At 44.0% G+C, this 26157-nt stretch overlaps 2 long non-coding RNA genes across 2 annotated transcripts in view; one reads left to right on the top strand and one right to left on the bottom strand.

Annotated features, from left to right (window-relative positions):
- Nucleotides 1–26157, bottom strand: part of LOC119399709 (uncharacterized) — a 47669-nt gene that overhangs the window by 11089 nt on the left and 10423 nt on the right. The window lies entirely within an intron of this gene.
- On the top strand, nucleotides 1374–24286 carry LOC125759339 (uncharacterized). Its single transcript, XR_007416908.1, has 4 exons — nucleotides 1374–1615; nucleotides 17904–18129; nucleotides 21730–21802; nucleotides 23999–24286. It is a non-coding gene; the product is annotated as an uncharacterized LOC125759339 (long non-coding RNA).

Genomic DNA, 26157 nt, shown 5'->3' with positions numbered 1-26157 from the left:
CCCAACTCCATGGAAGCTGGGGGAATCTCTGCACGAGGGTCCTTGCCCGACCCGGCTATCGCGGTGCACGCACGCGCTCGCTCGCTTACGTGAAAGCAGCTCACTCGCGATATGCCCTGCTCGAGTTGAAACATCAGTCTGCATGATTGCAGTACAGCTTGATATTCAAGAAATCCCCCGAAATCGTACGTGCTGATAGAGCGAGTGCGAGGACGACGGCACAGTCATCCAAGGTTGGCGATAAACGTCTTTATTTGAAGAGATACATAGAGGCGCTCTTAGTCGGGGATACCGTGAGCTCGCGCGCGGGCCACGTCCTGGGCCCCTCGATAGCAACCAGCGTTAGCTGATGCTCGAGGTTGGAGCGGTTGGAGCTGGCCAAGGCTCTCCGCCGAGGCTCACTGGTGTGGCAAAGGTTGGGGGTTTTAGTGGTGATTTGGTTCTGCAGAATCACCGTAGGTAGCACGTTAGTTTGGTATTGTGTGTTAGCTGTATGCATTGTGGACACGTGCGTCTTCTCGGCTTCTTCTACGAAAGGGGAATCCGTACATTTCAACGTGTTCCGACGTTTTTGAAGCACACACGGCGAATGACGTTTGCTGTCATGACATTGTTTCGTGGTCGTGACGCGATCATAACTTGCCGACCCGTTTTTGAAAACTCACTGCAGCATTTGGCCTTCGGCTGCCGTGTATGCACTGTGGCGCATGTTTATGTTCAATGTGTTCTGTGTGCACAGTCGCTGTGCCCTCTGCCCACGTAGTACATTTAAACGTGCAAACATCACGAATGACGTTTGCTCCCAAGCAGACCAAACCCAAGAGGCAATCAAAGGACACGTTCAACCGTAACGTTACGTCCAGTGTGTTACCAAATAAATGCATGTTATGGCTGCTGGTATTTGTTAGTTTTCAGCATTTGTAGTGGTGTGAAGTTGTTCACGTGCAAGACATTTCAACAGTTTCAACACCACTTTACACAACGTGTTGCGCTACCCATGATCGCGACGGCTGTGCCTAAAACGTTTGTTGGCCTCTTTGTGTTGACCAGCATTTACTCATTAGGAAAACAAAAATAAACAACACAAGGAAGTGCGCGGTGCTGAGCGGGTTCATTTAGTGTGCCTCCTTTCATGCACAGATAGTACGATACAGCAGTTTTGAAGTAGTATATCATTTTTTTTTCCTGCTTTTTTTTCTTTTTTTTCTGGGGGGGGGGCGGGGGTTCTTATGTGGTGCAGATATATTTCAAACAACGGTTATCTCTGAGTATTGTGTTTAAATCTCAAAGGCTACGCTTTTACGGACTGAAAACACAAGTAACCGCTCCGACATGTTGAAGTCGTATGCGGATCCAATCCGTATCCATAGCTTTCGTGTTGCCGGCGGTAAGAGCACACTGTAAGCGCATCGTGGGCTCCTACAAATTCTCGTGTACTGTCGCAATGCCTGTTTTTGTAGAATATGAGATTCATGCGACCACTGCGGTAGTCGCCCATATCCACTGTGCAATACTTCGGTCCGGTAAACCCGACCGCTCCGTACGAGATGTGGTGGAACGGCGGTGACGGCACTTGGGATGGATACCAGAGCAACCAGAGTGCTGCGCCTGGCTGGTAAGTTTTGCTCATTCCTCTTAAAGCTCACCGTAAAGCATGGTATGTTCTTTGTCTTACTAATTATCATCTGAGCGGACACGGTCATAATGCGACAAGACTAGGTTCAGCATAGCGGCAAAACGAGCTAGTTCATATCGGGTGTCACACGGTGGGATTTAGATCGGGACCGAGTTTCCTGATTGGGATTGTTGTATTTACGCGAGATGAGGGCGTGGAGGTACCGATCCCAGTCGACAAATTCGACCCTGATTGGTGCTCAGCCGCGATCGATAGTTCCCTTGTGACACTCGTGCTGCATGATTTGTTCCGTGCACTATGCTATTGAAGTGGATGAAAATTAAGCATATATTACAAGTGCAATATCTGCCAACTCTTTTTTTTTTCACCATCACACCATGATCACCGTAATCTGGCTTAATCTTATTTTTTGTTATTCCTGTCTTCATGTCATTTCTTTTTTTTCAATAGTGAGTATTACCATTGTGTTATGTAGTGATATTAGGGGCGAAGCTCCTTAAGGCGGCACCCGTTCGTCCCTCGTCGTGCTCGTAGTAGTGAGTAACAAGTCTTACCCTTTGACCTCCAAGGTGGTGCCGGTGGGAGATTTCTCCTGTGCGTTGTTGAACAATAAAAAATTCGCAGCGTGCGCGTTAACTAAAAGCCGAATTCTTCTGTCTCTGTAGAAGTGTAAGTGTTAGCTAAAAGCCGACTTCTTCTGTCTCTCATTCCCATTAGCAGCCATTGTTTACCTCCAAGGTAGTGCCTGGTGAGATTTCTCCTGTGCGTGATTAAACAATAAAAATTTTGTTCAAAACGCCGTTGATTGATGAAATAAACCAACGAAAGACGCCAGATGTTTTGTAAAAACAAAACGAAAGAACGCCAGATGTTTCTAAAGCAAAACGAAAAAGACGCCAGCTGCTTAACGAAAGACGCAAGGTGTTTTCTAAAGCAATGGTTTTCTAAACAATGAAAATTCACAGCGTACATCTAAAATTAAAGTGAGCTGCAAGTCGTCATAACTCATCGAACCTTTAGTATAAACGCGCCCGATCTCACTTCGGTGATGATGTACTGGGCAGAATTCACGGAAGATTCACGGTTTACCGATGAACCTCCGCAGCTTCGCCCACTCATCATCATTCACTCCGTGGATATGCTGTGATTTTTATTCCTATTGTTAATCAGGCTGTTCATTATTGCTTACACGTCCGTATATTTTTGCTCTATTTTTATAATTACCCCATCCATGTAACCATGGGGGAACATGGATGGGGTCCCTGCCAGTTTTTATGAAACTGTGGGACCACTTGCTGTAATATGCTAACCATGTAACTCAACTCAACTATTTAATAAACTTCAGACTTAAAAAAAATAAAAAGTGTAGAGCAAGTTTGCAGTTATGTCACAAAACACTAAAAGAGACAGAAAAGGCTGTTTGTTGGACAAATGGTTTTGTACCAACTTGCCCAAGCATCTATCCTTGAGAGAGAGAAAGGTAGAGGAAAGACAGGGAGGTTAACCAGGAGTATACTTCGGTTGGCTACCCTGTACTTGGGGAGGGAAAACGGGCATGAAAGAGGAGAGTCTGTAACGACACAACAAAGACATGACAGAAGCACTGTCTCAAAGCCGACATTGTCCTCTCAGCCGCACTGGGCCAGCTAGATGACAACTGCCCTGTCACAGAGTACCAAGTCCTAGGGCACTGGGCTACCCGGTCTTCAGCGTGAGTGGCTATGAAGGCATTGCTGCAGTTTCTTTGAGAAGCTGGACAGCACGATGATTTATCTATCCCTGAAACTACAGATAAACAAGGAATGTAACAACATTGATAGCCCAGTGATGCAGACGTCTTTGGAGATGCAATAGACCTTTTTCAAGCAATCCCAGAGCGCCTCGCGGGCGCATGGAGCACTATGGGAAAAGTGTGTACGCCGAGCGAGCCGGCTGTTCGCTCACCTGCTGCTCATTGGCGCCGTGATATCGGTGGGATCACGAAACGAAAAGAACACGTCGCCGCTTCTTGATTATTCTTACGCCGTAAATACTGCACACATCCGGACGCATCTGCATGTATCTACACGCATGAAATGCGAAAGAATTAACACAGTGCAGTGTCGGTATTACCGAGCGGATATGCATCGGATGTAGCAGTTAAAGGAGTCCTGACACAAAAATTTTCGCCCCGCGTTTTTTTGCTGCAATGTGTTGCTGGGGGCCTGTTAGTTATAACACGGCACATCGTTTGCTGCAGCACGCGACATATAATTAATTACAAGCTCCTCATTACCGACACAGCCTCAGTTTCGGTTTGACAGAGCTCTAAAAACTACAAGCCGCCGGATGCAACTATCACCACCTAGCGAGTGACACGCTCGGTCACGTGAGCACACAGAACAGTGACGCATTTCCGCACGGTCTGTCGTCGTGGGGCTCATCGTCGTCTGATGGCAACGATTTTCTTGCGGCGGGGATGGAAGGAATTTTCGACGTGGCGAATCACTTCAGGTTCGACCCGCTGGCGAGGAGCGATTCGTCGGGAAGCGCATCAAAACAGAAATGGCGGCTACGACGTCATCATAACTTGTACCGGCTACAACGGTTACATAGGGGAAGTAGGGGGGTCACATCGGGTCACCTCCGAGGGTGTCAATGCACCAGGTGCGGCCTATAATGCTGGATCGCGCTTGCGAACTTCAAACTTCATATAAAATACTTTCCAAGCTTTATTCGCTGTCGATATTTTGCAGATGGTACACGCACGTACACGGGAATCGATCCAGCAGGCTATCTCGGCCGCGAAATTTTGTGTCAGTACCCCTTCAAGCAGCATGTCTATTATCGCGTGCCGATATCATCATGATGTATTAAATATGAGCTGTAACACCAAATTCATTCTAAAAGACAGGGCATGCAAACACAGACACAAGGAAGAAGTCAAGACACCACACTGCAGACGCCGACTAACAACTGCAAAGGCGCACAACAGCGAAAGAAACAAAACAAAGAAAAGACGAAAACTTATCTGCGCATGCCCACGCAATAGGCAAACCTATTAATCCGGCACGTGTGGAGGTCTACGTGACAGATAACTGTTAAGGCATTTCATTTCTTCTCCACCAAGTAAACTCACGCATGCGCTATCACTGCTATCAATATGCCATGCCTCAATCATTGTGTTTCTTCATTCCTGTGCCGGTACGAAACTGCGCATTCATCGAACTTTGACGTGCACTTACATTCTCGGTGCGCAAAAGAAAGATTAGGAGGTGAGATACTGTCTTGCGCAATCTTTAAATATTAGAGCCCGACCTTCCTTGTGCTCGTCAACAGTGTCAGTGGGCGTTGATTTCGAATAGATCCACGATTCACGAATTGTAATGACCGCTCGCGGAATTTGTCTAGGAAACCCAGTTGTATCTCTTTGTTTAACTTATGCTGTAGGGCATGCTGGCGCCAAAAAAGAAATTATAATAATGACGCTTCGGAACCGCTCAGGTGGTCTGGCAGTGACACGCGGGAACACAGATGGAAATCGTAGAGGCCGTCGTAGTTGAACACAGAAGTAGTTCACGACTGATTTACGCAGTATTATGTTACACCTTGTTGCATTCACTTGATCTGACATGTGCTGGCACGGCGTAAGCGGAAAGGCAAAGCGTGAGGCCCGCGCGCTCGGTGCGGCAACTGCTGCGGCGTACACATTTTCCCATGAGCGCTTGCGCGCCCGTTAGTGGCGCTCGTGTGCTTGAAAAAGGTCTATTCATTTGTAGGAAATGGTAGTGTGTATTGGAGTGTGTGCAGAACATGGCATGAATTCTGAGCACATATGACAGTCCCCAGCCGAGCACTTGTGATCACATGGGAACCATCGTTAAAAGCGCAACACCACACAACACAAGAGAAGACCAGACGAGCACAGGCGTGCACAGGGCGGTTTGCGCCTGTGCTCGTCTGGTCTTCTCTTTTGTTGTGTGGTGTTGTGCTTTTAACGATGGTTCCCATGTCTAAACACCAACTAGCCCAACAGTCAACTCTCTTAAAGCATACTTGTGATGAGCCAAGCACTCGCATTCGTATACAGTTACCCTTGGGAATGAAAAGGGAGCCATCTGGCTGCTTAACAACATGGCACTATGATGCGATTGTAATTTGTCTTGAGGAGCTTCATTTGATTGCTGTATGTCATGATGCAATTCTTCTGGCATTGCCCATAGCAAAAGCTTTACTCAGAATCTCTGGACTCGGGCTGTGCGTCCAGGCTTCCACATGCCCCTGCAAATTCAATTACTTTTTTCTTGTACTCTTCAGTGAACTGTTGTTTCTTTCCACTCGTCTTGACATTGAAGACCTTTATTACTCTTTGCCGCATGAGGACTTGTTAAAATGTGTAAATGAATGTATTAACAAACAAGGGCACGAGCCTGTTTTCACCGATAAATGTGATGTTTCTATCGGGGCTTTTCTAGAAATTCTTTCCACGTATTTAAAGTCGACGCTGGTAGGTTGGAAGGAAGGCGGTCATGTGCAGAAATCAGGGATATGCATTGGTTCTAAGGTTGCTCCGGTTCTTTGTGATATATACTTTAGCAATATTGACAGACTTTGGGAAGGCGCCCGAGGTAATTCGGTTAAGGTTTTTCGTTACGTGGACGATTACTTGATTTTTTTGTAGTGGTGAGGACTTTGAAACAGTGGTAACCTCGGTGAGCGAAAAATTTGAAGTAAATGAAGGAGGGGTGCGCTTTACTAAAGAGGTGCCTCAGAATAACGGAATACAATTTCTAGACGTTTCCTTAACATTTCAGAAGAACCACGTGTGCTGGCAATATTCTCCTAGATCTTCGAAACCGCTGTTAAATTTTTCGTCGAAGCACTCGAAGGTTGTAAAAAACGGCATCGCCATGTCTTGCCTTAAGTCAGCCCTCACCAAGTCCTGTGAGCACAAAATGAGTGATAGCTTTAACGCGCAGGTTACGCGTCTTTTAGATGTAGGGTGTCTTTGTGATGCAGTGGCCACTGTCGCTGAACGTTTAAAGAAGTCCATTATGTTAAGTCCGAGCATGGTTGCAGAAAGCGGTAGGAAAAAACGTGTCGTAGGTATACCGTACATTCATTGCGTATCTCACAGGCTAAAGAAAGTAGGAACTAGATACGGCGTTAGTGTTGTTTTCACGGCTACCAATAAGCTATAGGTAAGATTTGTGCCGCGGTGCACAGGAAGAATTAGCAAGTAAAAGACAAGAAGCGGACCGATATTTGTTTAGTAAAACACACCAACAAATTCACTGATTGCCGTACGAGTGTGGTGTATAAGGTCCCATTCAGCTGCGGCCGCTTCTACATAGGACAGACGGGCCGCTGCATTAACCAGAGATTATTGGAACATAAGAGATCGCTAACCGGAGGCACACTTTCTAATCTATCTTTACATTGTCGAGATTGTAAGTGTACGCCAAAATTCAATGAATGTGCAGTGTTGTACCGGCATAGAAATGAAGAAACGTGCCTGATGATTGAAGCGTGGCATATCGAAATTAGTGGTAGTGCATGCGTGAGCCAACCGTCGATTAACTTGCATAAAGATGAAATCAAATGCCTTAACAGTTATCTTCACGTAGACCCCCATGTGTGCCAGATTGATAGGTTCGCCTATTGCATGGGCATGCGCAGATAAGTTTTCGTGCCTTCTTTCTTTTCCGCCGTTGTGCGTCTCTTCAGTTGTTAGTTAGTGTTTGTGGTGTCCTGACTTCTTTCTTGTGTCCGTGTTTGCATGCCCTGTCTCTTTAGAATGAGCTTTAGTTCCTTTGTTTACTAGATAATCAATGCAACGTAACACAGAAACTGTCTCGGGCAGTGACTAGTAACTAGTTAAGCGTTACCGGTAACTAGTTACTTTTTTCAGTAACTTGTGACTGTAACTAGTTACTTTTAAGTTGGAGGAACTTGTAGATGTAACACTGTTACCTTTTTATGCAGTAACTGTAACAGGAAACAAAGTTAGTTACTTCTGTGTTTATAAAAAATTATCCGACAGCAACCCTTTCATAATGGGGATCCCCTCAGAATTTTGGAGAGGAGGTCACTAAGAGGATTGTCTTCAGCGGGGCTTGTTGCTGAGATAGTTGGTTCAGTACTTGAGAAAAATAGGTATGGCGCAAAAAGGAGGAGGATGAAGTGACGACACAAACTGACAAACATGGGTGCCAACTTCCAACTGTTTATTTCCAAAGACTATGCTGATTTATACATGCTGCCGAGCAAGGTAATTGCATTAAAGATATTGTAACATGAATGAACAAACAAGTCGTCATGAGCCACTGATCTAACAGAGTTGAGACATGCGCCGGAAGCTCGTGTTCATTGAATGATGAATCCGAGTGAGAAGCAAAAGAGGCTGCGCACAACCTAAACTTGACATGTACAGGCCCTTTCAAAAACGTCACTTCTATGTCACTTAAATGTAGTGATGCGCGACAACGCACTGACACCCTGCCCTTTTTATTAGGAATGCCTTAATTGTCTCCTTTCAGTGTGGCTGCTTGCTTTCCTTATAAATGTGGTTTGGCTGTAGTGTGGCGCACATGCACAGCTCTTGCAGTGGTCTAAGCTGCGGTAGGGTGTACATCGGCCAAAAGGGCCGGTGTTTCAATGATCGTGCAAGGGATCACTGCTTGCCAGTCAGCAGCAACGTGGCCAGGCACTTGGCAACCACTGCAAGCACTGCGGTTGTACGCCGCACTTCAGCCAAACCACATTTCTAGGGAGAGCAAGCAGCCGTACTGAAAAGGAGACAATTGCGGCGTTCCTAATAAAAAGGGCAGGCAGTCAGTGCATTGGTGCGCTATCACTAGATTTAAGTGACATAGAAATGATATTTTTGAAAGATAGCCTGTAGACATGTCAAGTTTAGGTTGTGCGCTGCCTCTTTTGCTTCTCACTCGGATGGATCCTGTAATGGACATGTGTTCCTGTGTCAGCTTCGGTCAATGCAGTTTCTGGCGCATGTCTCGACTCTGTTGGGTAAGTGGCTCGTGATGATTTGTTTGTTCATTCATATTACTATATCTGTGATGAGATTACCTTGCTCGGCAGCATGCATAAATCAGCGTGGTTTCTGGAAATAAACACTTGGAAGTTGGCGTTTGTCCGCCACTATGGTGTAGCGGTTACGGTGCTCAACTTCTGACCTGAAGGTCGTAGCTTCTATCCCGGCCACAGCGGTCACACTTTGATGGAGGCAAAATGCTAGAGGCTCGTGTACTGTGCGATGTCAATGTACATTAAAGGGAAACTAAAGGCAAATAACAATTTATGTCAGAGTGAAAGCTCAATGTATGACAACGTCTAAAACGGCAATATTATCAACAGCAGTGCCCTACTTACCGAGAAATTAAGCTAAATGTATCACACGACATGCGCCACGAGTGGGACATTTTGGAAATGATCCTAATGACGTGAGAGCGTCCGACTACAATTAATCACTAGTAATCAAACTAGCTGCAATAAAAAATTAACCTTCCATGCATCAAGAGACTTAATAAAATGCTGCTTGTTCATTTCTGTTTGATTCATGGAAAAAAGAGCCTCTTTTGCGTTGCCATGGGGAACAGCGCGCGTGGTTCAAAGGTTCTTTTTTTGTTTAACTGCGCTTCACCCGGTGCCCTGCTTCGCTCAGGCAGTCGCGTCTCAGTGGTAGTTTTAGTATCGCGTACTGCCGCGTGTGTTTTGCATGCTCGTGAAAGTCGCTCTGACTGAAAGTTCGACAAAATGCCACATGCATGTGACGCTGCCGAATGCCCGAATGGTGCACACCGCCAGTGCACGCCGCCGCGCAGTAAAGGCGGGCAACGTTGGGCATGGCTACAGTGACGTGACAACGACCACTTTCAGGCGGGTGACTTGAAGTGTGCTAATGCTTTATTTCAAAATAAGCACTTCCTTGGCACAAAAGTAGCACTACGAGGTTTCTGGACCACTATTTCAACAATCAACGTCGACTTAATATTTGCCTTTAGTGTCCCTTTAAAGAACACCAGATGGTCAACTTCCTTGGCACAGAAGTAGCACTACGAGGTTTCTGGACTGCTATTTCAACAATCAGTGTCGACTTAATATTTGCCTTTAGTGTCCCTTTAAATATAACCAGATGGTCAACCTCCATGGCACAAAAGTAGCACTACGAGGTTTCTGGACCGCTATTTCAACAATCAACGTCGTCTTAATATTTGCCTTTAGTCTCCCTTTAAAGAACACCGGATGGTCAAAATTTCCGGAGTCCTACACTACGGCGTGCCTCGTAATCATATTATGGTTTTGGCTTGTAAAACCCTAGATATTATTATTATTATTATTATTATTATTATTATTATTATTATTATTATTATTATTATTATTATTATTATTATTAGTTGGCACCCGTGTTTGTCAGTTCAGTGTCTTCACTTCATCCCCATCCTTTTCATGCCAGACGTAGTTTTCTCAAGGATTATGTTTTCTGCAGAAGACCAAGGTCGGAGGTTGGTCTTTAACACACCTTCAAGTTTACTTGTAAACTACATGTCGTAAACTACATGTCCTATTATTCATTTGTGTTTTTTTTTTTTGCAAGTCTGTTTTTCTGCCTGCTTTCCTTTCCATCTTTCTTTCCCTTTCCCCCTCCCCTTAGTGCAGGGTAGCAAACCGGATGCTAGAATTCTGGTTTACCTCCCTGCCTTTCTCTCATTATATTATCTCTCTCTCTCAATAATGTTGCAACATAAGAGCTTGCTAAGTTCACGTCAATTTTTTTTTTCAGCATATGTATCCTTTTTGTCACTTTAGCTTCTAGCTTTGTTCAATTGGTGTCCCAATGAAGTATCAGGATGCCAAGGTAATAGTCTCGTTCGTCCAAGGCTCCATGCTAATCATGTTTTGCAGGGGGCTAGAAAGCAGTAGAGTGCGAAATGGCTGAGAGACAGGAATACCATGAATCGGTGAAGCATTTTTTCAAAACCACCTTGGAACTGGTTGTAAAACGTTTACTCCGATTTAACACAACAATTACTAACAAAATTACAGACATTCTGCCTCCTATGCAGGTGGCACCCTCAGTGTAAACAAAAAAGAAAAAAAAAATATGCGGTAGTCGACCAGTCCACTATGATTAGTGACATATGTCCTTGTAAACGTCCGGTGGGGAGCCGCGGTTGTTGTTGCAAGCTGATGCGTCACTGCGAATAAATGACGCTTCCAGGAGTTTTTTCCTTCACCTTCATTCACAAGCCAGCGTCGTCGCATCATTTATGTGCAAGTTGTGCCCTATCATCCAGCAGTGTTCAACAAGCTCCGTCTGAGAACGCATTGCACAGGTTGCTTTAGCAACATCTCGTTTGTGTTCTTTAAACCTCGTTGAACCTGTCCTGTCCGTTTCGCCGATTTAAGTCACATCGTAATCCCCACATCATACTTGTAGATGACCCCACTCTGATCGTCTGCGGGTGTGCGGTCTTTGGGTTTCATGAACACATATCCGAAGGTACAACAGGGCTTAAAAACGGTTTGTATGCCCAGCAAATGCAAAGCTGTGTTGCCCAGCAAATGCAAAGCGATGTGAACAACACATCGCAGCAAAATGCCACGATGTGTTGTTCCCACGTTATCACTTTGTGGGCCATGCCATCATAACAATGATTATAATCTGGGAAAGAAAACTGGCTGCAGGAAAGCCCTTACATGAGCTTAAGATGTTCTGACATTTAGAACTGTTTTTTCTGGGATATTGATGTCCCAGAATTTTATGCAACACAGAAAGTAAATATTCAAGAATGTTAGGCCAGTTGTTGGTGGTTCATGATCACAGCTTACATTGCACAAAAAAACACAAAAGTAGAAGAGAACCACAAAGCGACGACTTATAGCTGACATTTATTGAAGAAAAGTAACGCGATATAAAAACAGATGTGACATCACGAAAAATCAAGACGCAAAAAAATAAAACGAAAAATTTGCGAAGGCAGAGAAAACGTCGGAAGACATGACAAACAAATATCTACTTCATGTGTGTAGGTCATGCTCAAAGTACAAATATTTGAGCTGTTTTTCCGTCAGTGCAACAGATGGCACACTTACACCACTGTGTACCCAATCTGGCAATATTATTAGCCTAAATGATTTCGTGCGTCAGCTGGGAATTGCTCCGTCCTACCAACCACTGTGTTTTGTCAAATAGGGGTTTGCAATTTTCTATGTCACATGTGCTACAGTGAAGGGCGAAGTGCCCGCTGTTGATCTGGTGAACATTATTGTTATGATCACGCAAACGATCGTTCAGGCACCTGCTGGTATGACCGACATCCTGCTTCCTGCACTTAAGGGGAATTATGTAAACAACACACTCTGCACATGCAATGTATCGCATGCAATGTTTCACCTGGCGCTCTTGTTCTCACTTCTCTAGCGACTTGATTTTTATGGCAAGCTGGGATAACTTCTGAGCTGCACTAAACGCTACAGACATTCAAGCGTTCAGCGACTTTTTTGAGGCCATGTGACACAACGTGAATGTACGGTAACATGGCTGTTTTCTTTTTCTTGCTCTCAGAGGTGGCATTTCCAGCTCAGCAGAGCGCTGATGGGACTTTGTACATTTTAGTACGGCCTGAGCAACAGACGTAACCACGTGCCTTGAGTACCTAGCTTGTAAGGAGCGCACGCATGACTTCTCGGGACTCTTTTAAATGCGAAGCATTTCTTAGGGAACCCAAGGCACTTTGAACGTTTCTATTTACGTATCTATATCTACCTAGCCGTCTACGTCTGGGTGCTCTCGTGATTGCCTCCTTAGCTTGCTGTAAACCAAAATTAGCATGGGAGGGTAAGAGGGTTTGCTGAATATTCATGACTATCTGGTAATGACATGAATAACATGAAAATCTTGCCGCATTTGTCGTCAAACCCTTTCCTCCAGACACATGTGGCACATACCCATATACCATGGGCCACGGTAGGCGGGTATGCACCACAGGTGATCGCCCCGCCACGGTGGTCTAGTGGTTATGGCACTTGACTGCTGACCCGAAGGTCGGGGGATCGAATCCCGGCCGCGGCGGCTGCATTTTCGATGGAGGCAAAAATGTTTGAGGCCTGTGTAGCTAGATTTAGGTGCACGTTAAAGAACCCCAGGTGGTCGAAATTTCAGGAGTCCTCCACTACGGCGTCCCTCATAATCATATCGTGGTTTTGGGACGTTAAACCCCAGGTATTATTATTATTATTATTATTATTATTATTATTACCACAGGTGATTGGTAGTTTATATATCTTCCCAGGAACGGCGAGAACAGAAATTGGTAATTTAAATGCGAGAGTGCAAAGAAATACCGACATCGGTAGCATTGACCCTACGAGTGCAAAGAATAAAAATCAGGATCCCAGCAGGAATCGAACCCAAGCATTCTGCATGGCAGTCAGGTATTCTACCACAGAGCCACGCCACATCTTGAAACTGCTTTGGAAAAAGACCCTATGCAGACGGCATGTCAGTGCAATATCCGTTGTGGTTGCAGTGCCAGCTATCTAATTTTATAACAAAGCAATAAATATTGCATTTGTACTCCTATGATACAGGCATCATGCCGGGTTAATATCAACTGTGGTTCCAGTGTTGGCTGCGCTCTTATAGAAGTCTAATAAACATTGCATTTGTATTCCTATGATTCAGCAAGCTATATTCACGCGTTGCTCGATCCCGGAGGAATATGCTAACGAAAGTTACATATGATATTCACATCATCGCACCGTAAAGAGCACTTTGTTTCGACAATGCTGTCATATGTGCTCTGAAGTGAGTGGTGACGTTACGTCAGGCCATAGGTTACTTTTTAAATGCCAGTGTAGTTGACGTGCCTGATAACGCCACAATGTGCATGCAATACTACGCTTAAAAAAACACATCAATCCACCTCGGAATGCTTGGCTCAAAGCCAAAAAATGCAGCATAGACAACTACTCGCTCATTGCTTTGCATGAGACTGATTCCCACAAGGCATGGGATCTGCCAAATTTTTTAAGCAAAGCTTAGTTATCCCTCTTTTCACTTGTTTGGAATGTGCCGAGTGATAAGGCAGAAGCAGCTTCTGAGCACATGCTACATAAGCCTAGCACACATGATCTTGACAGTGATGCAACTCAATGTTCAGGAAACGCATTGAATTGTTTACAGGCATTTGGTGCATAATAACTAAGGGATCTAAGCATTTGTTAAAGAGCTGTAAGGTTTCACCGACCCTTTGGTTGAAATAGTTGTCTTTGCACTTGAGGAACGCAAAGAAATCGTCAGCGTAATGAAAGATTCGCTTGCAGAATGATTCACAATATCTTGGTCACACTGGGCCAAAACCACATTACTAAGTGCAGGAGCAATGCAAGCCCCAGTGCCCATACCTGTTTTTTGCAGGTAGATGTCATTCCACGATACAAAGATGGAGCACAAGTAGAAAAAAAAAAGAAGTACCAGAAAACATTTTACACCTACTCCGCTCTTGTTTTGGAATGAAAGTGCCTTAAACTGATCAACGATCCTTTCAACGCATTTCATGATCAAATCAGGAGGAAGAGAATAATACGGAATAATACATTATCTTGATTGCTACGAAAACCACTTTGCTAGAGAAGCGAGAACAAGAGTGCCAGGTGAAAGATTGCGTACGATACACTGCATGCGCAGAGTGTGTTGTTTACACAGTTCCTCTAAAGTGCAGGAAGCAGTATGGCAGTCAAGCCAGCAGCACAGGTTGGCAAAAAAAGTGGACCTCACTCAGACTCACTCAAGAAATATATTTTGCTCTTAGGGCTCGGTCGGACTCAGACTCACCAAAAATTTTCTTCAGCTGCACTCGCTCGGACTCAGACTCGCTAAATTTTTCTCAGCCGGACTGACTTGGACTCTAAAATATTACTCACTAGCACTCAGGCTTACACTCATGGCATGATCTGAATCCGAGTGAGTCGACTTATGAGTGAGTTTGCTTACCTATGGGTGCGTGAACGATCGTTTGCGTGAACATAAGAATAATGTTCACTAGAACAACAGCGGGCACTTAGACCTTCATTGTAGCACGTGTGACATTACAAATTGCAAACTCCTATTTGACCAGTGCCAGGTGGTAAACGGTACAGTTCCTAGCTGAGGTGCGAAATAATTGAGGCTAATGAGATTGCCAGGTTGGGTACAAAGTGTGTATGTGCGCCATCTCTTGCATTGACTGAAAAAAAAGTTTGAATTTTTGGACCTTAGAATAAGAGAGAGCTGAGCTAGTTGGTATGTATTCATTCTAAAAAGAGACAGGGCGTGCAAACACGGACACAAGAAAGAGGTCAGGACACCACAAATGGCGTTTGTGGTGTCCTGACCTCTTTCTTGTGTCCGTGTTTGCACGCCCTGTCTCTTTTTAGAATGAATTTTTGGACCTTGCACATGACCGACACACATGATGTAAGTAGATATTTTCTTGTCATGTCTTTTGAATTTTGTTTGCCTTTTATAAGCTTTTACATTTGTTTTATGCCTAGCTTTTTTGTTTCTTGTTTTTTGTATGTCACGTCTCCTTTATATTTCGTCGCTTTTCTTCAATAAAGGTCAGTTGTAAGTTAGCGCTTTGCCGTTCTCATTGTACTTTTTTTAGTCTTTTTTTATGCGCTGTAAGTCGTCATCATGTTGTCAGTACCCCGTTAAGTTTCAAGTTAGTTTGCTCTACTCGGTTTATACTTTTCATAGGACCAGCACTAAACATGAAAACCTACACTAAGAATATAATAAGCAATATAAATGCAATATTATAAAGAAACCACATTGCTGACTAGTAATTCACACTTCACAGGGATTGCAAAACAGTCCTCATTATTGAATACTCAAAAAATAACAAATTCAGATGAAACTCCACAAAAAAGTAGTTGCAAGGCACATCCGGATAGGTTTGGATGGGCATGGCATGTGACAACCTTGAATATTCATAAAAAAATTACATCTTGCAGCCTAAGTAACAAGTACAATGAAATCAGTCTCTGATTACCAATTAGATTAGTTTATGTTGGCAGACATATTTTTGAAGGGTGGTGGTTTTGGGCTAGTTGGTATTTCATGGTGCTAAAAAGTAAAGTGCGAAAAACTGACGAGTAGAAAGAGCTGGCAAGAGACAGGCACTTGCCTAGTTTGTTGCGAGGAACAGTAGATGTACACAGGAAGTGAGTACAGTGGTATGAAAGGTCAACATCAGCACGTGCCATCACTAAACCTAACAGAACTTAGCAGAACCATAAAAATTGATGCAAAAAAGATAAACAGCAGGTGTAGAAACAGGGATTCAGAAACTGAGCCAAATATGGTGGCCACGGTATGTGCAAACCCACATCTTCTGAAGACTCCAATGTTTTCACTCAGGGATGCAGAAGGCTTACTCATGCAGTAACCCCCTTCCCGTTGACTCTGGCTCATGAGATGCTAAAAGAAGAAAACTTCATTGGTTCTTCAAATTGGGGTGTCTTTTTGTGCTGACCATGTTTGTTAGCTGTACAAAACTCCTGCACACAAAGCCCTGCTGCATTATACAACCTCTCACAGCAAACTAGTCGAGAGGGCTATCATTCGCATGTGTTGTTTGTACAACCAAGAAAGGTCGTGCCACCATGCCATTGACTCCTGCTTTAAGGCCCAAGTGGTCCGCCTGAACATGTCAGGCTGTGCAGAGAGACTGCTGGTCTCTGTTGCAGAGTCAACCCACAAAGTAAACAAGGAGACAGATCAGGTGTGTGTGCAGAAAAGAATGCGGAAAAACACAACAAAGTTGCAGTTATTTCATTGAAGCACCAATTGTCCAGTAGGCGGAAAAACATCGGTGAGCATGTGGGTGTTCATTAAGTCTTTTCTGCACCGCACAAGCTATCATCGTTTTTGAAAAGGAGGAACCTCATTGTGAATCCGCATGAGGAGTGTGGGGTGAAGCACAGTTACTGCAACGTGGATTGTGTGCAGGAACCCTCTGTTTTGTGGCAGCTGCAATGTTGGTCAGGAAGCAGGTCTTAAAGGGACACTAAAGAGAAACAATGAATTGGTTTAGATTGATAAAGTGTGCTCGGAGAACTCTTGTATAGTTTATTTCACCACCATAGGTTTATTATTAGAGGAGAAAATCAAGTTCAAAGTTTCATTTTTAAATTTCGCACCGAACTTCGTAATTCGTGACGTAAAATGCTTCAAAGGGTATTTAACGTATTTTGGCGCCACTGGCTCGACGAAATTTCCACAAACTCGTTATGTCAAGTCTCTGGCCCCCTCAGAGGACAATGTACTTCGATTTAACCGATTAGGAACTACGTAGGCCCAAGTAGGCGTCGTCAAAAATATGTGATGTCACGGCAAATGGTGCGGGAATTCCAAGGTGGCGTCGCCACCTGTATTTTCCTTTTGCGCGTTTTCTCCCTTATTAAGCGTCATTGCGCAGAAAGCGTGGTGTTTTTGATATCGTGAAAGACTACTTTACTAATGCGAGAAAAATCGTTTTGCTCTTTAGTGTCCCTTTAACGACCGTCTTTGGGTGCATGCCAGCGATGTCCAAAACAAGATTTTTTGCGATTCATTGTAGCAAATGCTGCATAGCAAATGCGATTGTCGGAATTTCATCACACCACAGTAGTTTGCAAACACAAAGACGACTGTACTCGTATCATTGTAGAGGCAGCGCAGATTAAAATGGGAAGTTGTTGCACAAGTCTTCTGTATACCTGAACAAAAAAGAATCGGTGCTTTTGGAAGGTACGGTTTTGCGCATGCTGTGGCCACCATGATACTGCTCAGTTTCTGAATTTCTGTTTGTACTCATTCTGCTAATCTCTGTTTGTATCATTTTTTATGGTTCTGCGAAGTTCTTTTATGATTAGTCATGCCACGTGCTGATATTGACCTTTCTTATCACTACCCACTTCCTGTACATATCCGCACCCGTCTATGTTGTCCTTTTTTTTGTGCTTTATCCTTAAACTTCTTTTCAGAAATTTTGAATGAAACTAAAGACACTTTCGAAAAAAATGTTTACTCCTAGTTTACTAAAAGGGCTTAAGATTGTTTCTTGGGATTTTTAGTGATGTGCAAAAATATATTCGACTGAAATTTCAGCAACATTCTGTTGCGGCAAAATGACAATTTCACAGCCACATTTCTCATAAATTTAGAGAATAAACCTGGACTTTAGCTAATATTGTGCAATGCTCGGTTCACGCAATTTTTCCGTGTGATTGTGTATTGCAGGCTTATGTCAGGTCTGGCATCTGGATTGGCAAGCAGGCATCGGGAACGTTGGTCTGGGTCATGTCTGATTTGATGTTCTGGCATTTGGTGTCCGATGTTTTGGACAGTAGATGAGCTGAAAAAAAAAACCGAAGCACGACTGGAACTTTGTCCGAAAAGTCTTGGTGAAAGGAAAGGGCAACATCCTGCCCAGCCTCCACATCACAGAAGCTGTCGTCCCTTAAAGGTGAGTACTGCTAAGCACACTGTTCCAATGAAAAGCATATTTTTCAAATATTGTATTTTTTGGTGCATAACCACTGCAGGTGCAGCTATTGCTTGGTAATACAGTACTTACAGAAACCTATGCTGATGTAGAGTAATAACTTATCATAGTTGGCTTATCATAGTTTGCATGCAATATTGCTGCTGCAAATGTATAAACTATGTAATGATTAACTTTCACTGATATAGTGGTGTGTTTAAAATTTAACACAAAAAGGGACATTGCAGTATGTGTTCGCACTTATTCCAAGATCAACTGTAGTAGTCTGTTTTGTTAGGATTGAATTAAAATTTCATTCATTCTGTATGCAGTGCGGCAAGCACGAGCATAGCAACAAAATCCATTATGCTTGAGGTGCATCCCTTGAACACAAGAGCTGCACAATTACATTAGCAAAGAAGAATGAGTAGGAGCGACTCTGTTATTCTTACGTAACTTTGGTGCACTTTCTAAAATATCATAAACCAGAAAGAATCCAAGCCCAACTGTTTGTAATTGAGAATCTGTGTTGATCAGAATGCTTTAGGCAGTTAATTACTTGTTGTATGATAGAACACTCAAAACGGCTGACATGACGACAGACCAGACAGACTTGTTCAGCTTTCCTTGATGCATGTATACGCATCTGACGTAGAGGAATCTGCTGCTGAGTGATAAGAGGTGCTGTTTGATTGAAACGTGTCAACTGCTGCCAGATGCAGCTGATTGTCCCCAGCTAGTTGTGTGCAGCGGGTCACCTACTAAGCTCACGTCGTCACTGCCAGGGTACTTGTTAGTCGTGGGAGTGTTCTTAGTAACGCTTCTGCTCCTGAATATGCGTAGTTGTGGAAAGTACCATATTGGGTCGGCGTGGCGACAGCGAGCTGCTTTTGTTTATGCAAGTGACATACATTCCTTCAGAAAGAAACAGCAGTGAACAGCCGCGCAGCACGTGTGTCATGTTTCGTAATAAAAGCCTGCACTACATTTACAGCAGTGCCAATAGCTCTATGCCACACATGCTGCCAAGCAGATAGCTGCACATGTTTATTACGATATAGTTGTCAACGATGTGTCATTCTGGCACGTTATCGGAAACCACCATTTCACTTTGGTGCTTTTCAATGTTTAGTAGGGAAAGCATTGCTCCACTTGCACCAAAGTCGGAATAATTAGTCGACTAGTCTGTGGCACGTTGTGACGTCAGCCATGTCATAAGTTGAGGGAAGCTGTTAACCTTTATGCAACAAAAAGTAATCACAGTGCGCACTCTCCACTGGTATAGGATGAGCCACTACGGTTTAAGTTAGTGAATAGGTCCTGTAGGGACTTGGTTGGGGATTCATTGTGACTACGTTTTAACTGCTGGTACAGTTATGCCCCTGTCACACGGCAAATCTAATGTCATTTACAACAAATGACATTAGGTGAACTTAATGTCATTTACCTGCCTGCTGTCACACGACGAAAACAAATGTCATTTTAAAATGATGACCATGGCCTTAGCCCTCCTGAGCCGTGACGTTGGGACAAATAAAAATCTATTAAAACTTGCATCTCACATGCTTGTACCCTCGAAAATAATTTTCTATTACTAAAAAGCTGCTCGAAGAATATAAACGCAGCCGTTTTACACAACTTGCCACAGCTGTACGACACAAACGAAGTCAAGCCAAGAACCAATCGAAAACCAACATGGCCGACGATATGACCGGGCGTTGGTACTATTGGTACAGTGAACTAAAGCGTAGGAGCACGACTGACACTCCGGCTGCAGAAATGAGACGGCGGCAGCTAATTCGTGTAGTCACCACCTTGATCACCAAAACACGTGCAATCGGACTATCAACACCCGCGATACGGGCAACAACAAGAGATCACAAATGAAACATGGCCGGCATCCAGCCACTGTAGTTGAGAGTAGCTTTCTTTTAGAAACTTTCGCGTGTGCTGTTACGTGGTCAAACCAGTAATAAGTTAATCTAGTAAAGAATAACATATTTACGAATTACAAAAGTTACGCATACATAAGTCAACAGTTATCTCCCTAAAAGGTTCCTGGCGTCGAGACTACGCATTCGGTCCGAAATCGAATGCGAATGTGTTTCGGGAACTCATTCGACAGGAAATGTCATTTTCATCGAATGGCATTAGTTTCCCCGTGTGACAGCAAACAAATGACATTACAAACGAATGACATTAGCTGTAAATGACATTAGATTTGCCGTGTGACAGGGGATTTAGAGTGGGTGGATATTGTAGTGATCGAATGGATTTATTTACAAGGTGAGATGATTAGTGCAGTGCAAGAGAGGACAGTCAGCCTAACATCTTGCTCCTCTCTCGCTCTTGCACCTTCTCTCCTTCACGACTCCACCTCGGAGTGTGACAACCTCCCCGGAGGCAGACAAAGCTTTCTGAGGGCCGTTCCACGCCACAGGTCCCAGCCACTTTGGCGACTATCTCAAATGTGTTCGAAAAAGTAGTGCTGATTTATTGCATTCAAAACACTGAATTACTAGAATATTTTGGAGAGAAGTAATTTTTCGGTCACGTTGGAGCCTTTCGAATTTCGCAGAATGTCATCTGAGTGATGTTTGTAACAGAATTTATTCTGAGAGTATCGTGTCTCTTTTCAGTAGTGAATTTGGTTTACATATTAAAGCAAAGACGTTTGTACAAGGTGTTCGAAGGTCAATAACATTATTGCAATTTTTCTGCCATATATGTGTCCAGAAACTATGCCATAATGTTAAATGTTTGCATTTTTTCACTTTTAATATTGACTATGTCTGAGTATCTGAGTAATCAATACTTGCTCTAGGAAAGGTACATTTTGTGTTAAAAATATTTTCAGGCCACTGAAGGCTGCAAATCCTATAAGCAAAAATCACGAATTTGAGAAAATCTTCATGTTGGTCCACATTGAGATGCAATTTGCATCACGTGATGTTAAAATTAAAAATCTGCTTTGTGCCTCAATCTAAAGCAAATAAATAGTTCTTCTTATATGGCATGTTTTATCACCTTATTTCCTTGTTTAAAAAAAAAAGGAAGAAAATAATTTTTTAAGTTCCTCGTTGACGGCTATCTTGTTCATACGGCAGCTTTCTCATTGTAGTTTTTCATTGACGTCAGTGGGGAACTTTGAAAATTATTTTCTTCCTTAAAACAAAAAAATGTAATGATAAAATATGCCTTATAAGAACTATTTATTTGCTTTCGATTAAGGTATAAAGATGATTTTTAATTAATTTTTATTTTTTGAAGTCTTTTATGGTTAGTTAGGTCTTTCATGGTTAATACCTTTTCTGTTTAACATTTATAACTATTTCCTTTGAGTTCTGGCAGAAAAGTTCCTTTGTCATTTCATTGTCATAGTGTTGGTCATTTTGGCAAGTACTACACAATACTCTTGTGAGCTGCCACTGCTTGTTCATGTACCGGACCAAAATGTAACCTATTCATCTTGCCTTTTTGTTATTAGTATCTGTGCCCGCTCTGGTTTGGTTTTTTCTTGCAATAATTCATAGTTCTTATAAAATCTAGCAATTTTGGAAACCGGCTCATTTTTTTCTGCAGTTGACACGCAGATGCCATTGGCTCAGGAGGACAGCATCGACTTCGTTATTGGTCATCAAAGGACGATGGAAAGGTAATTTGAAGTCAGTGCATTGTTGAAGGATCCATGTACTTGTACATCTGTTAGTAGTCGGCTATATCCAATAAAATATATTTATGGCTGGTTGCCTTAAAGGCTGAGATATAGTCTGGTGTATTCGACGCTAGGCCACGTGCAGTGAAATTGGACATGCCAACGGCTACGGCAGCTAATTCCACAATCTATAGTCCTGCGTGCAGGACTGTAGAGTGGTGCATAACGAGACCGCAGCTCTGTGTTTGTTGGTTGATGTACACTTTTAGTCGCTCCATGCTTGTGCACCTATGCTTTTTGGTTGACGCGCATGTTTTTTCTCGTTCGGTGCACTGTTTGACTATGCATCGAAAACTACTTTCTTCACAAGCATGGTGCTATCCTGTCCCTTGTAGCTGGGAAAAACACTAGCATTGGTATTACATAGGTTGTGTTAGAAACAAAAATGGATCATGTACATAAAAGAGTGGATTTCTAAGGCTTCCCAGGCGTTCCATGTGTCACGGCACTCTATGCTATCATTGGCCTACACGCACATGTGATTTGTAATCCCTTCGAGCACGCGAACAATTATGCAATCGCTGGTTAATGTGAGTAAACCACGGATGTGCGTTCTGAATGCAGACCACACGCTGCCATTTTGTGGACTGCCACTGCTGCGTGCAGTGAAATAGGGCATGTTCTATCTCTGCGCTGGCATGCCGATAGCAGCTGGGCGCGCCAGCAAAGCTGTCAGGCCAGAATATAGGTTGTCCACTTTTAGTCAGTGTAGATTAACTGCGTCGCATGTGCTTGCACACGCGTGCTGTGCTGGACTCTATCTTGGGTTTACCTGCTCAAATAATTTCAAGCTTGCTCTGTGCCTGAAGTAACACCTAAAGGTGGAGAAGGAGTGCTTTCCTTGAATGTAAGCCCGATAAAAGCACCTTGTCAATGAAGTCTCCCTGGGCGCTGCCATAGCTCTCACTGGCCTGTTGTTGACATGCGTGACCCCCCAAAAATGCACTGCCAAGGCTGTGACATTGGCTTTCGTATTCTCGTGCAGCAGCCCAGAAAGGAGGCGATCCTTCTCTCTGTTAAAAAGGTCTATGTGTGTTTTAAACCTGGGAGTGTTAATCAGCGCCACTAGTAGCCATGACGGCGAGCATGGAACACGTTTTCTGCCTGTTGGCATCACGTAGCACTTCCCGTGGCATCATTGTCTGTTAGTTCTAATTAAAGCAAGAGATTGTTATTTCTGAATAGAACAATGCTTCCAGGCGAGTCTTGAGGCAAGATTGCCAAAAATACTTGCCAGCAGTTCAAGGCTTCTTAACAAAACCAGCAACACGGCGGCACCTATATACCAGATTGTTGCAGCATGTCTTGTGCCACAATGGCAGTAAACTTGAGGGACCCTGAAACTTTGTGAGTGTTTAGGCCGCAGCATGTTCAAATTGTATGCATAATAAACTGGCGCACCATCCAGGCACCTAAGGACAATCGTGTTACTCTCCTTCTCGGCACTGCATTGCCTCCTTACCTCGTCGAATACGCAGCTAAAGTGCAGCTGGCGACAGCGGCTCACTTGACAGGTTGAGCTGTGCTTCCCTCTTTGTGGCCTCTGAAATTTGCTCCAGCATGTTGCAGCATGGCTTGGCCATGCTGTGACATGCCAAAACAAAGTTGATTGCATAGGCCACATAGAAGCGCACGATCAAGACCTGCTCTGCTAGGAACTGCAATTATGTCCAGTACGGAAATTACCAAGATGTATACTGACAAGTAAAAAGTATGCGAGAGCAATCACAGGTAAGTTTGCAGACAATGTGGTGGTGCCTTTGGTGGTGAAGTTACAGCTGCAGACGTGTTGAATCGTGGCGTTGATTTGAAAGCAAGAGGTGATGCTCACTGCACCGATGATATGAAATAATGTACTAGAATACTTGTGGCACCGCTTGCCAGTTGCCCTACAGAAGTAAGACCGAAAGTCGAGCTAGTTGGTAGAAATTCATCTTGAGTAGCTTTTAGCGCAAAAAAAGGAAAGGGACACAGAGGCACTGGTCAGTTGCCCTACAATATGTCTTACTGTTTAGTTGTATTAAAGCGCCTTGGCTAGATTATTTCGTTTAACCTTGCAAATAATATGGGAACTTGCAGTGACGCCAGTGCATTTGGTTGCTTGAATCTTGTGATTGCTTTTTTTTTTTTGTGCAGGCCTCTTCGGAGTCTACATGGGGTCTGCAGTGAGCGAGGACGAGGGAAGAAAAGGATGAAGGATGTGCGGCGGCACCTCTCCCAGAAACTGGCGGATTGCCAGAGAAAGTAGAACAATGCTCAGTTCGAACTATAAAAAATTTGAATGACATCCCCTAGGCATTTGTTGACTTCATTACCTGGCGGCTTTGTATGTTTGTCTAACAAACGAGCCCTTAATTAACTCCTCTTTTGTTCATAGTAGAACATGTAGTTTTACAGATTTTTCTATGGACAGAATCAAGTAAAAGGCAGAAAAAACTTGTAACACTTCATTCAAACATATGGTAATACACACTCCATTTATTATATGATGCCATATTTAAAGCACACCCAAACTATGGGCTTGAAGTGTGACTGGTGTGGCCGTAGCGCTACCTCTTGGTGCTGGTGTGCTCTGCTTCGTGGTGGTTGCACTAGGAGTGTTTCAGTTGAAATGCACATTGAAGCACACAAATTAGCCGACTTTTATAGGATCTTGCATGCCCGAACTTGTATCGCAGGGACTCTAGCCTGCAACGTTGCCTATGTTGGGTCGTGGTCATCTTGGCTTGGCCATGCTGTGATTTGGCATACTAAGCTGCATAAGATGGTTCCAGTGGGTGACGGTGGTTCTTAGATGATCGTCACAGGTGCAGCAGACTATTTTCCACTTGCAGCTCTGTGACCACTGCGGGAAATCCTGGGGCAGCAATTGGCCGCACTGATATTCTAGGGCAACAGCAATGCAGTCTGCTTGGTGGTTGTGGGCACAGACTGCTCCGACCTTGCTGATACACTAGAATTACACAAGGTTGGCAAAGTGTTAATGCTGTACAGCCTATGACCACCTTTCCTAGGCTGACACGAGTTCATGGCATCTGCTTGGAAACCTGTGGTCTCTTGCGAGTGGCTGGTAGTCTTCGAGCGCATGAGCAAGTCTTTTGTGTGTCTGGCAGTGTTTCTCATCTGGACTGTGTTCAGCAAAACGCCGCTCAGCAAAGGGTGAACACGTCCAGCCAACGGATATGATAAAATTAATGTGGCTCTCAGGGGTAGACAGTTCATGCTCAGGCAAACATCTTTGAGTGGAAACTCGTTAAGTATAATTGCGCTCGCTTCTCCAGCTGCTGCGGTTAGGAAGTGAATTTGGCTGCCACCAGCGATATTCTGGTGTTGGCCGCTGCGCCAATGAGTATGCATGCTTTTCATGTATACATGACCAATTCAGTTTTTGCCAATTAGTGGTGCAGAAATTGCACGAAGCTTCAGCATAGGCTGTAAACTTCATATTATAGCATATTAAGTGCAGTTAAAAGCTACACTGCAAAACCAGAGTGGCCGTAGGAGTTGTATATTACATGTCAAAACTGAAGGTGCGTTTTTGTACTGGAACAATGCATGTGGTCAACCGCTGGCACATGCATATAGTAAGCTAGTTATTTAAATAACACAGCACAGAAGTTTACCTTTGCCAGAAAGGCCTCGGCCAGGGTTGTGGTGAAGCCTTACAACTACACATTGCGGCATAAGAATAGGCCGCCACCAGGGGCTTAGCCAGAAATTTTTTTCGGGGGGGGGGGGGGAGGGTTCAACCATGCTTTTTGTATGCTCGTGCGTGCGTTTGTATGTATGCGTCTATATATACGCAAGCAAAATTGAAAAATTTCGGGGGGGGCTTTAACACCCCCCCCCCACCCCCCACCCCTTGGTTACGCCCCTGGCCGCCACAACCCCTCCGTACGTGGAGGCGTTCGAGGAGGAGGAGGAGGAGCCCCCACCCGCGTTGCAGGTGCAAACAGACCGACAGAGGTACCCACAGACCGACAGTCCCGATAAACCCGACAGTCCCGATAGACCCGACAAACCCGACAGTCCCGATAAATCCGATAGACCCGACAGACCGACAGTCCCGATAAACCCGATAGTCCCGATAAATCCGATAGACCCGACAGACCGACAGGCCAAAATAACATATTGCTTTCAGGCCGACAGACCGACAGCCTGTCGGATTTTTTGACTGGGCATGTTGGTGGCAAATTTCTCAGTATTGTAGCGCCATCTTGTATAACTGGATCATCCAATCTGTCGAAAGTTCACTTACTCTAAAAAAAGTTTCTTCTTTGCTTTATTAAACTGCT

Source organism: Rhipicephalus sanguineus, chromosome 7 (genome assembly GCF_013339695.2).
Source record: "Rhipicephalus sanguineus isolate Rsan-2018 chromosome 7, BIME_Rsan_1.4, whole genome shotgun sequence".
NCBI lineage: Eukaryota > Metazoa > Arthropoda > Arachnida > Ixodida > Ixodidae > Rhipicephalus > Rhipicephalus sanguineus.
Note: the sequence above shows the minus strand (reverse complement) of the source record. Positions and strands in the feature narration are given on the sequence as shown.